At 42.3% G+C, this 13,463-nt stretch overlaps 1 long non-coding RNA gene across 1 annotated transcript; it reads right to left on the bottom strand.

The window, feature by feature from the left end:
• Positions 1–404: 404 nt before the first annotated feature.
• Positions 405–3,202, bottom strand: LOC111949761 (uncharacterized). The gene is made up of 4 exons (XR_002875390.2): positions 3,105–3,202; positions 1,382–1,520; positions 917–1,057; positions 405–532 (listed from the first exon to the last, which is right to left on the bottom strand). It is a non-coding gene; the product is annotated as an uncharacterized lncRNA (long non-coding RNA).
• Positions 3,203–13,463: the final 10,261 nt, after the last annotated feature.

Raw genomic sequence — 13,463 nt, forward strand, 5'->3', positions numbered from 1 at the left:
ACACCTCTAGGTTGAGTAGTATAACACACCTCTAGGTTGAGTAGTATAACACACCTCTAGTGGAGTAGTATAACACACCTCTAGGTTGAGTAGTATAAACACACCTCTAGGTTGAGTAGTATAACACACCTCTAGGTTGAGTAGTATAACACACCTCTAGGTTGAGTAGTATAAACCACCATCAGGTTGAGTAGTATAACACACCTCTAGGTTGAGTAGTATAACACACCTCTAGGTTGAGTAGTATAACACACCTCTAGGTTGAGTAGTATAAACACACCATCAGGTTGAGTAGTATAACACACCTCTAGGTTGAGTAGCATAACAACCTCTAGGTTGAGTAGTATAACACACCTCTAGGTTGAGGAGCTAGTTTGGGAAACAATGCTGTAACACACCTCTCTAGGTCAGAATGAAAGGTGACAGGCACGTTGATCTGCTCATAGGGCAGAACGGAGATGGTGGCTCCCCCTGTTGGTGGTCAGTCCCGTAGTGACCGGCTCAGCAGTGCAGCTTGAGGACGCCTCCTCCACTGAAACCAAGAACAAGACAAAAGTTAAGGTTATTTAGTTTTAAACAACTTTCTTTTTAACCTCCTTCAGGTATCATACTGTATATGATTGCTCCTTTTGAAGAACTTTGGGTGTATCTCAATATAAAATGTTCCAACCGGTACATAACTATGGGTCATTCATCCATTACTAACTACTGTGTTGAAATTGTATTTTTCAAGAGCGCTTGATAAATCAATCCCAGGGTGCCTCAGATCAAGACTGAACAACACAGCTACATCATAGAGTCCAGTATGTATAGTTTATTGAGAACAGACCAGCAGAATATACCTGATTCATTTCCCCCTGAAACAGGCCCATCAATAAAGAGAAGACAGCGGAAATAGTTTGTGTGTCAGTCTCACCTGTAAGGGACAGGTGCAGTGGGATGGAACTGAGTGCTTTGGGTTGTTGCTTTGGGTTTGGCGTGAAAAGTCCTCCACCATCAGCTGCACAGAGTATTGGCCAGCGGACGATTTACCATTGTACAACAGCGTACACGTCTCCTATGAAGTAGCAATTAAAACAAACTCAACAACATTTATTTGAAAACAATTGTTCTTTGTTTCCCACAGAGCACATGCCTGAAGCCGAAAGCCTAACCCTCAAAAGAAACAAGTCCAACAAATAACTCTAAACTGGTTTAACCTCCCCGCACATTTAGATGGTGCATGATGCATCCATAATGWCCGATTAATGTTTGATATTTCTCTGTATAGGAATAAAATCCTACACGGTTCTCTTTCTTGCACCTTTTCTTGGCGGTTTGGGGCATYGTAACAGTCACTGCTGTGTGGACTAACGCAAAGACACAAATAAGTTAGACTCACCTCCTCCATCTGCAGGAAGTTGTTCTGGGGGCAGTCAAGGCATTCTCCAAGGTCAGCCTGGGCAAAGCGACAGAGCACTGTGTCTCCATCCAGGTCCTTCACCGTTAGTGGGAAGTGATGTGGGCAGTTCACGCGAGCCCTGACACAAGAATACACATTCAGTTAATATCATATGTAACTTAAGAGTTTTTCTCCCCACTTTATTATATATATTTTTTCCTCCTGGCAGCTTCATTAAATARTACCCACAAAACACCAGTCTCAACGTCAACAGTGAAGAGGCGACTTCGGGATGCTAGCCTTCTAGGCAGAGGTCCTCTGTCCAAAGTCTGTGTTCTTTTGCCCATCTTAATCTTTAATTTTTATTGGCCAGTCTGAGATATGTATTTTTCTTTGCAACTCTACCTAGAAGGCCAGCATCCCGGAGTCGCCTCTTCGCTGTTGACTTTGAGACTGGTGTTTTGCGGGTACTATTTAATGAAGCTGCCTGTTGAGGACTTGTGAGGCATCTGTTTCTCAAACTAGACACTCTAATGTACTTGTCCTCTTGCTCAGTTGTGCCCCGGGGCCACCCACTCCTCTTTCTATTCTGGTTAGAGCCAGTATGCGCTGTTCTGTGAAGGGAGTAGTACACAGCGTTGTACGAGATCTTCAGTTTTTTGGTTAATTTCTCGCATGGAATAGCCTTCATTTCTCAGAACAAGAATAGACTGACGAGTTTCAGAATAAAGTACTTTGTTTCTGGCCATTTTGAGCCTGTAATCGAACCCGCAAATGGCTGATTGCTCCAGATACTCAACTAGTCTAAAGAAGGCCATTTATTGCTTCTTTAATCAGAACAACAGTTTTCAGCTGTGCTAACATAATTGCAAAGGTTTTTATAATGATTAATTAGCCTTTTAAAATGATAAACTTGGATTAGCTAACACAACGTGCCATTGGAACACAGGAGTGATGGTTGCTGATAATGGGCCTCTGTACGTGTCCATAAAAAATCAGCCCGTTTCCAGCTACAATAGTCATTTACAACATTAACAATGTCTACACTGCATTTCTGATCAATTTGATATTATTTTTAATGGTAAAAAAATGTGCTTTTCTTCAAAAACAATGAATTCTAAGTGACCCCAAACTTTTGGACAATAGTGTATCTCACAAACAATAAGTCAGACACACAGACAGTTTGAGGACTGGGACCCGCTGTGTTTGAGAGACTTGAAGAGGCTGTAGCGGAACCGAAGAGGCTTGGACAGTTGGGATGAGGATAGCAGAGGAGAAAGAAAAGAGTATGGAAAGGGAGAACGGTGGGTGAGGAAGGAAGGAAGGAAGGAAGGAAGGGAAGGGAAGGAAGGGAAGGAAGGAAGGAAAGAAAGAAGGAAGGAAGGACAGGAAGGAAGGAAGGAAGGAGAGGAAGGAAGGAAGGAAGGAAGGAAAGGAAGGAAGGGAAGGGAAGGAAGGGAAGGAAGGAGGAAGGAAGGAAGGAGGAAGGAGGAAGGAAGGAAGGAAGGAAGGAAGGAAGGAAGGAGAAAACGAAAGAGGAGAGAAAGGGAGAGAAGGACAAAGAGGGAGAAAGGGTCAAAATGTATCAGTCCATCATGACCAAATAAATCACACTACATATCAACAGTCAAAACCGTGAGAAGTGGTAGACTAGAAGTAGAACAGAGTCATGTTTTTATGTGCAGTCCAAGAGTCAGGTCAGGTTACAGTGAGTTTGAGTTACCTGAGAGGAGGAGGCAGGCTGCAGTAAGGGGGCTGGTTTAGTCCTCAATGGGTTAGACTGGTTGGAGGTCCAGCCCACAAGAAAGAAACACATTCACGTTGGACTAATTCACAGTTACAGGGGAGTCAAATAAATATGTTTGTTTTTTCACTATCCTGAAATGGTGTGACATAACCTGCAAAATAGTTGCTTTATAACAGATAACATAATGCATATGATATAAAGTAAGAATGATCAGTCATGAAACTGCATTATACATTAATGTTCTGAATTGTGAGACTGAGGAGGTTTAATGTCCAACTACTTTGTTTAAAGTAGGTTTGTGTAACATTTTCACCATTATGAAACCAACTCATGAAACCTTACGGTCTTCAATGTTGCGGAAGCTAGCACTGAACATGACCAGTCAGTMTGTATTGATTCTATAGATGTTCTACAAAAGCACATCAAATGGTCARGGTGTGATAATAATAACAGGTCTCTCAGCGAATCACATACCCCACATTCACGTTGGCCTTGTAGTTGCTGGGAATGGTCCTCTGCCATTGGCGGACGCACCAGCCTGAGGCGGGCTTCTGTCCTGTGTAGGGTAACGAGGTGGTATGCACGACACAGTCTTCCCCTGTCTGACACACTCCGGAGAACGTAGGACAGGGAAGGGCAGAGATCACGGTGTAGTGGGCCCTCACCTGCCAAAGGTCAAAGGTGACGTGAGGTCAGGAGGTCATGTAATTAATTACATGGTAACAATGAGGAACTTGCTTTTAGGAATTCAGCACAATCATTGTCWACCTGTTATTGGTGCCTAAACCACACTGTAATTATTGGCTATTTACCATTTRATCAAGGAAATTGAAYCAAAAACAATGAAACAACAGGTAAATCMCAGAGACTGTAAAATACCAGTGTAGTAAGTAACCTGGAGGGGCTGTGTGTTTARAGCTGGGAGGTACAGCAAGAACCAATCAACATGGATTTGWAATTCATTTGAATACTGRGCACGTGTGCATCGTAACATAGAAAGCCTATCYTTATCGCAGTGCATATTTTAGGTCAATCCTGAAATTCCTAATACACAGTGTTAAAAGCTGACAGCATTGGTAATTAACKATGTGTAACCTCACCATATTTCCTCCACTCTTCTCTAGAGGGACAACATTGACCACTGCACCCAGAGAGGTGGCCTCACAGACAGGGTAGGGCAGGAGCAGGCCTAGGGCCACAACCAGGTGCCCCAGAAKAACTRGGATCAACATCAGAGCTTTTCACACAGGGATGTGTGTCGAAGGAAGCTTGGGCCTCTGGAGACAGAAATGGAGGCCCGTTAGAGGGCAATCACAYACATGAAACACAGACAAACACACTCACTCTTATTTTACAAAACAGGATCAATATTGAGACAATGACCAAACATTTGTAAATGTGCTAGTAGTAACACAACTTAAATGATTGTAGTCTTTGTAAAAGTCAACAGATCAACACATCAGTTAGAATGTTATGATGTGGACATCCCTGTTGTTTTTGCTAATGTCTCATTCTTTTCCAAAGTTCCAACACACATGGTTATGGAGACTTCTCTGTCAATAACAGCTAGTTTTCAGATTTCCCCCCCCACTCAGACCACTCCCATACAGTCCTTGCTTGAGAATTTTTTTTCTGCTAAAAAGCAATTTTTGCCCATTTTAATGGATAATCTATTACAGTAAGGTACCAAATGTTACCCAGAAATGTGGTATTGATATGAAAACGACTGCATTGAGGAGTAATTCCAAGCCTGAGGAATTTCAAGACTAACCTAATTTACAATCATTGGGTTTCAGTGTTAGAGGGTGAAAACTATGACCTGTTCATTTGTTGTGGGATGGTATGCAAAGAAAATCTATTCTAAGGATTCATTTTAAAAGTTACAAACACTGTCCTGTATAACTTCTAAATATGCTGATCTTATTGGCTGTCAGTCATTTCATCCATAGCTCCATCAATGAATGAGATCTTACATTTCTCCAGCCCTACCCTCTGCTTTATAGAAAACCAAGTGGTGGGGCTGCAATTGACTGACAGACTAATTAGGCCTTGCTCAAGGGCACATCAGATTCCTGAAAGTCTATGGGAGATTCCATACACCTTGTGTCCTCTCTCCTCGTTTCCTTATCAGAAGCTATTGGATGAGAAAGCCAGATGTCCTGCCCCTTTGACATTCTCCTCCAATGGGTTTTGAGAAGGAAACGAGGAGAGAGGATGCAAGGCGTATGCAATTGTGATCTTCCTCAAGGCTGCATTTTCACAGACAGCCAAACTCTGATCTTTTGCCCAATTATTGGTCTTTTGGACAATTATTGGTCTTTTGACCAATCAGATCAGATCTTTTGCCAAAAATTGTAGAATTGGGCTGCCTGTTTAAACTAAGCTACAGGACTGTTTCACCATTACAGACTGGAATATGTTCCGGGATTCATCCGATGGCATTGAGGAGTTTATCGCATCAGTCACCGGCATCATTAATAAGTGCATCGAGGACGTTGTCGTCCCCACATTGACATACGTACATATCCCAACTAGAAGCCATGGATTACAGGCAACATCCTCATTGAGCTAAAGGCTAGAGCTGCCGCTTTCAAAGTGCAGGACAGCACTTATAAGAAATCCCTCTACGTTTTCCGATGAGCCATCAAACAGTCAAAACATCAATAGAGGACTAAGATCAAATTCTACTACACTGGCTCTGACAAAGGGAAACCCAGGGACGCTTCCCAGGGACGTGAGCCTACCAGACAAGCTAAATGCCTTTTATGCTCACTTCGAGGCAAGCAACATTGAACCATGCATGAGAGCACCAGCTGTTCCGGACGACTGGGTGATCTCGCTCTCCGTAGCCGATGTTAGTAAGACCTTTCAACAGGTTAACATTCAGACTGATTACCAGGATGCGTACTCTGAGCATGTCCTGACCAGCTGGAAAGTGTCTTCAATTACATTTCAACCTTTCCTGACCCAGTCTGTAATACCTACGTGTTTCAAGCAGAAAACATAGTCCCTGTGCCCAAGAACGCCAAGGTAACCTGTCTAAATGATTATCGCTCCGTAGCACTCACATCTGTAGCCAAGAAATGCTTTGAAAGGCTGGTCATGGCTCACATCAACACCATCATCCCAGACACCCTGGACTCACACCAATTTGCATACCGCCCCACAGATCACAAGATGACACAATTTCTATTGCACTCAACAATGCCCTCTCCACTTGGACAAGAGGAACACTTATGTGAGAATGCTGTTCACTGACTATTGCTCAGTGTTCAACACCATAATGCCCTCCAAGCTCATCACTAAGCTCAGGACCCTGGGACTGAACACCTCCCTATGCAACTGGATCCTGAACTTCCTAATTGTCCGCCCCAGGTGGTGAGTGCAGGCAACAACCCATCTGCCACACTGACCTTCAAACGAGGCCCCTCAGGGCGTGCTCAGTTCCCTCCTGTACTCCCTGTTCCCCATGACTCCACGATTGTGTGGTTAGGCACGACTCCAACATCATCATTAAGTTGTTGACGACACAACGGTGGTGGCCTGATCACCAAAGACGATGAGAAGCCTATAGGGAGGTCAGTGACATAGCAGTGAGGTGCCAGGGCAACAACCAAGTTAGTTAATTAGACCCCCTGCATTGACCCATTTTGCTGAACTCTTGACTCATCACATACGCTGCTGCTGTTTATTATCTATCCTGTTGCCTAGTTACTTTATTCCTACCAATTGTACATATTTGTATTTTGTATTTATTAGTGATCCCCTTTAGTTCCTGCAAGGCAGCAGCTACTCTTCCTGGGGTTTATTATGGATCCCCATTAGTTCCTGCCAAGGCAGCAGCTACTCTTCCTGGGGTTTATTAAGGATCCCATTAGTTCCTGCAAGGCAGCAGCTACTCTTCCTGGGTTTATTATGGATCCCCATTAGTTCCTGCCAAGGCAGCAGCTACTCTTCCTGGTGTTTATTATGGATCCCCATTAGTTCCTGCCAGGCAGCGGCTACTCTTCCTGGGGTTTATTAAGGATCCCCATTAGTTCCTGCCAAGGCAGCAGCTACTCTTCCTGGGGTTTATTATGGATCCCATTAGTTCCTGCCAAGGCAGCAGCTACTCTTCCTGGTGTTTATTATTGATCCCCATTAGTTCCTGCCAAGGCAGCAGCTACTCTTCCTGGTGTTTATTATTGATCCCCATTAGTTCCTGCCAAGGCAGCAGCTACTCTTCCTGGGTTTATTAAGGATCCCCATTAGTTCCTGCAAAGGCAGCAGCTACTCTTCCTGGGGTTTATTATGGATCCCCATTAGTTCCTGCAAGGCAGCAGCTACTCTTCCTGGTGTCCAAACACATTAAAGCACTTACATACATATAAAACAAAATATAAACAGTACATCATATAACATTATTACACCACTACTATCATCATACAAAATGTATAATACCAACATCAACAATATTACAACGTACGTGTGTGTGCTAGCGTTTGTGTGTTTATGCGAGTGTCTGTACCTTTGTGTGTGTCTCTTCACAGTCCCCGCTGTTCCATAAGCTGTATTTTTATCTGTTTTTTAAAATCTGATTCTACTGCTTGCATCAGTTACTTGATGTGGAATAGAGTTCCATGTAGCCATGGCTCTATGTAGTACTGTGCGCCTCCCATAGTCTGTTCTGGACTTGGGGATTGTGAAGAGACCTCTGGTGGCATGTCTTGTGGGGTATGCATGGGTGTTTGGCTGTGTGTAGTAGTTTAAACTGACAGCTCGGTGCATTCAGCTTGTCAACACTGTCAGCTTGTCTCTCCCACTTGAATCCATGAGAGATTGACATGCATATCATTAATTTTAGCTCTCCGTGTATATTTAAGGGCCAGCAGTGCGTGGCTCTTTGTGGCACCTGACCACCACGACTGAACAGTAGTCCAGCTGCGGCAAAACTAGGGCTGTAGGACTGCCTGTTTGATATTGTTAAGGCAGAGCCGCGCTTTATTATGGACAGACGTCTCCCCATCTTAGCTTCTGTATGAATATGTTTTGACCATGACAGTTCACCATCCAGGGTTACTCCAAGCAGTTTAGTCACCTCAATTTACTCAATTTCCACATTATTAATTACAAGATTTAGTGGAGGGTTAGGGTTTAATGAATGATTTTTCCCAAATACAACGCTTTTAGTTTTTMAACTATTTAGGACTAACATATTCCTTGCCACCCATTCTGAAACGAACTGCAGCTCTTTGTTAAGTGTTGCGGTCATTTCAGTCGCTGTGGTAGCTGACGTGTATAGTGTTGAGTCATCCGCATACATAGACACACTGGCTTTACACAAAGCCTGTGGCATGTTAGTAAAGATTGAAAAGGTAAGGGGTCTAGACAGCAGCCCTGGGGAATTCCTGATTCTACCTTATGTTGGAGGCTTCTATTAAATAACACACTRTGTGTTCTGTTAGACAGGTAACTCTTTATCCACAATATAGCAGGGGGTGTAAAGCCATAACACATACGTTTTTTCCAGCAGCAGACTATGACCGATAATGTCAAAAGCTGCACTGAAGTCTAACAAAACAGCCCCCACAATATTTTTATKATCAATTTCTCTGCCAATCATCAGTCATTTGTATAAGTGTTGTGCGTGTTGAATGTCCTTTCCTATAAGTGTGCTGAAAGTCTGTTGTCAATTTGGTTATTGTAAAATATCATTGGATCTGGTCAAACACKATTRTTTCCAAAAGTTMACTAATGTTTGGTAACAGGCTGATTGGTCAGCTATTTGAGCCAGTAAAGGGGGCTTTACTATTCTTAGGTAGTGGAATGGCTATTGCTTCCCTCCAGGCCTGAGGGCACACACTTTCTAGTAGGCATATCTACCTCAATTACCTCGTACCCCTGCACATCGACTCAGTACTTACCCCATGTATATAGCAAAGTTATCATTACTCATGTATATATTCCTTGGGTTATTTTTTTCTATTTTTCTCTCTTCTCTCTAAAAGCATTTCACTTTTAGTCCACACTTGTTTATGAAGCATGTGACAAATAACATTTGATTTGATTTAAACGTAGTCCGAGTAAGGAAATAAATGACCTGTTAGACGCCACTTCAATGGACTTGATGGTAAGTTGGTAAAGATACATTGAATTAGGGCATCTCAGAGGAGTGCTGGTCTAGGATCAGATCCCCATCTTATTTATTATGTTCTAAATCCAAGATCAGACGGCTATACTAGAAAGGAGATTCAATAAGTTAGCCAGCTAAATATTCGGAAATAACTTGATATTTTTTTGGTAAGATAAGGTTCAAACCTGGGCACTCATCGGAACTTAATTGACAACACAAAATACATTTAAGTTAGCATAATGACCCAGAAAATCTTAGTTCTGTCTAGTTGTTGATCAAAGTAAGCTGCTTAACTCATTGATTGGGTTTTGTAGTATACCTCTCACTACTCAGGCTTTGTGAATACGGGCCCAGGTGTGAAGGTCACAGGTGTGTGTCAGGCTTTTGTTCAGCTTCAACATACATCTGACCAGTTATGGTCCACAATTGTTACGCTGACAACCTCACCAAGTAGCCACTTGAATTCCTATGTACAGCTTGACAAGAAAAAATTCAGCAACCGCCAACACGGACTGGAGAGAACATTGTGTTGTGCATGTTTAGATTAGGTTACCGAGTGGAAACTCTACTTCCCTTAGAGGCAATCTGCAATTGCTACAATCATTTTTAGTACTTTTAATTACTTCATTACAGCCATTGATTCTTGAATATTACTTATAATTCCATCATGTTAGCTCTCAACCATCTTAACCCAATCAAAACCAATAGCTTGTTGTTACTTCCGTCCTTTATTTCTTAATATTAATTTCAACACAGATAGCTTCTTAAAATGGTTGTAAAATGTTATATAAGCTGATCAGCTCTTCGCATGTCATTGAGCTCTAAGAATTTGAGTGGTCTTTAACATTTTCTAGTCCCATCCCTCAGCTATTTACCAAATCACGCTTTGTGAGGGTGGCACACTTTGTTATGTTTGCAAAACGCATATTTTAACGTCCTTTAAAGAATGAACTCATGGCGTACTCTGAGCGGTATACATTGACGACTTCCATTAGCACAGCGTACGTGAAGTTTACCAACTATTACCATTTCCTAAACACCGGAGAGGTTTACGTGTGGTAGCATATGTAATGGAATCCAGATGTTTGACCAGTTGGTCCTATGCAAGTATTGAAGAAACTTCACTTCAAGGCTCCATGCGGTTTACACCATAAGCAGCTCAATTCATCTCAGATACTTTTGCCAATTATTTTATTTCACTACACCACCATAACAGCTGATGTGGTTGGTCAGCCAAACTTAGTGGAAGTAAGATCAGAAAACAAATTACAAAATGGGTTCTCGAGGGTAAAGGCTGTAAACACAGCCATCCGAAGCTCAATCCATAACAGCCAAACAGATTGTAACAACGCAGAGAAGAAGTATTATTATATCTGTTTATCAGAGGTCCAACCTCATGACCAAAAGCATAATTTTAATTGAATATTAAGAATTTAGTAATCCTTATATGATCTTCTGTCTCTTGTCCCTCCAATACAACCCTTAAATCACTTTAACAATGGTTCTTGGTGTTACAGATGGACAGCTCTGTCTGCTAATGAGTTGATAGGTCCAAGAATAGGAAGTTGGGGCTGCCAATTGCTCAGCTTTCTAGTTGCCTAATACGTGTGCTTGGGAATTCACGTGAGCTTGGAAACAATGATGCTAAACTGGTCTCTGGCCAGTGGCCTACTGATTTTAAGTTGGTTGACTTAACGGTATTGTTTACTGAGATCTTTAGCAATGAGAATGACGTATTTGTCAGGAAACACAAACTGAAACTACAACCAAGTAATGGCATTTCGTAGTCTAAACCTTATGTCTTAAGACACATTAGGACATACCATCACTAGGAAGATCATACCTCGAACAGAGAATGCGGTATTTGAGGTGTAACATCTATGGACTGGTTTATAGACAGAATCACGGAATAGTTGCGATATTACAAGTTCACGCATTTTGTTTTCCTTAACTCAAAAAAGAAAATGAAGTTTGATGGGACAGTGACTGCAATCGCAGCACACTTGGTTTTAATAAAACTAGCCACTACAAAAGATTGCGCCGGACTATATTTGGACAACTTACATTCATCCATTTCACTCAATCACTGCCACATTTAGCTGTTTTTAATGTATCCCAAAGCATCTCTTAAATGGGGAGATTTATGCAACGTCAACAAGTGAGCCAGAAGAACCCAAAAACAAAGAAGCTTCATGAACCTAAACAAGCCCATCCTGGCTGAATGAAGATCATTGTCGTAGGAGGGCAAAAACACAGGTTTTCACTGGAAGAAAGAGTTTAATTGGTGCTACTGTCATTTCATTATTTTCCTGAGGAATGTTCATTCAGGTTGTTTACAGTTTTGAAGTTGTTTTTCTAGATCACTAAGGGCTTGATGAGTAAAAGACTGTGACCGGGAGCCTGGACCTGTTGTGTGTTCGTGCCTGCTGACCAAATCTACAGTGCGGCAAGTAACTTAAAATAGCATTGCACATGCAGTGCTGGATTCACAATTGAAATTCTCTGCAATTGAGTCTTAAACAAAAATAACTTCAGTAAATCAGTCAATTCCAGGTACAGTGGTGGTCATTCGTGTTGAGGGGTCCACTTTTGGGTCAGGGGAGGTGGGTTAGAGTTGGTCCCTTGGGGCCCCATGGGTGGGTTGTCACAACCTGGTCCATGGTTATCCTGCTGGGAGGTTGAAAACATCTCTGGTCCCTCTTTACTGGCCGTTCCTTCACATTCAGTGCATCTCTCCTGTGGAGGAGGAAACGCAAGCGATTATTTTTTTATTAAATAAAAACTGAAAATAAACCAGCAGGCAAAGGAACTTAAATTGACCGAAGTTTCACCGCGAAGCGACCACCGTAAGCAGAATTCTCACAGCATTATCTTTGTTTCCCAAACCTAAGTATTAATATAGTTATGTAGAGCTCATAGTGTCTGGCTGTTCTACATGGAACTTTTTTCACGTCACCATACGCCAAACTCCCAGGTCATTCAGCATGTTTTACAACCTCAGTTTGCTCCGTCTCACCTTGATCCTGGTCTCCAGCTTTTGATGGCGTGCGGCGGCGCCACTTGCGGATGCCGTCAGAGAGCTTTCTTCTCCACGGCCATGCGGTCCTCATTGTGGTGCAGCCGGAATGCCTTCTCATCCATGGTGAAAGCCTTCTCCAAGTCACAGGCCTTGGCTAAACAGGGGACAAAGTGAGAGAAAAGAATTGCTGTTAGTTTATTCATTCCTTGGTCCTAAGTGTGATTACGTCGTCGTCCCGCAGGCTTTGAAGGACTGGTAGTGTTATTGGCTGCAGTCTAACCAGAATTGCTTACGGCATATGGTTTTACCTATAGAGGACGTCATTATCCCTATTGGTTTTCAGGTGTTTAATGAAGGAAACAAACGGTATGGGAGGATAAATTATACCCTTTTTTTCAACGGCAGACCGTGTACCCAGGGGGAAGAGACAAGAGCATCCATTTTAAAAGACATTTGAGAAGCCTCAAAGATATACCGAACATTGAAATTTATACAGCAATGAAACTTGATTTTGCACTGGTTTGTGAATTACAGCATTGTTGCCCGGGGTTCTAAAATTGTTGAAACTAGTAGGGCAAAATGGTTACAATTCATACTCATAAGGAGACTGCATAACCAAATGTTGAAAGGGCCTCAGCAAGTTCTCTCTGCCTTAGAAGGTCTAACAAAAACAAAACTTTGGTCTTTGACGTGCATAAGTGTGGTACAGTACTACGGGGTAGATGTGACTCAAGGTTGTCTTCCAGTTGACCTACTTTACGCAGCTTTCTTGAACTGGCATGACAGTTCGGCAACAATTCAAATTATGTCCTTGAAGTAACATTTCAGCAGAAAACTTTTAAAGTTGTCAAATATTTGGCTTGTAATTAGTGGGCTTATTTCATACAAGTACATGGTTACCCTTGACTTTCCTTTGTGTGGTTTATTACAAGAGCAAAATATTGTGTCCTGGTGCATGACACGACGCATACCTTCCGCATCAGCCCATTGTTCCCTAATCTGTTCGCTATTGAGCAGGCTTAAAATCATTGCCAAAACGAACCGGATGTGTAAGAATGTACAGATTAGTACAGTATTATGTTTGGGAGTTCCTGAAGATACGAGTCTAATCGAGTTGAAAGTGTAAAGGAGTAATGGAATGCTGTGGACAGTTTCTCTTCTTTTTCTCGCCATGTGCTTAGAAATAAGATAGATCATCGTGTTG

The sequence above is a fragment of the Salvelinus sp. IW2-2015 genome, linkage group LG22, assembly GCF_002910315.2.
Source record: "Salvelinus sp. IW2-2015 linkage group LG22, ASM291031v2, whole genome shotgun sequence".
Taxonomy (NCBI): domain Eukaryota; kingdom Metazoa; phylum Chordata; class Actinopteri; order Salmoniformes; family Salmonidae; genus Salvelinus; species Salvelinus sp. IW2-2015.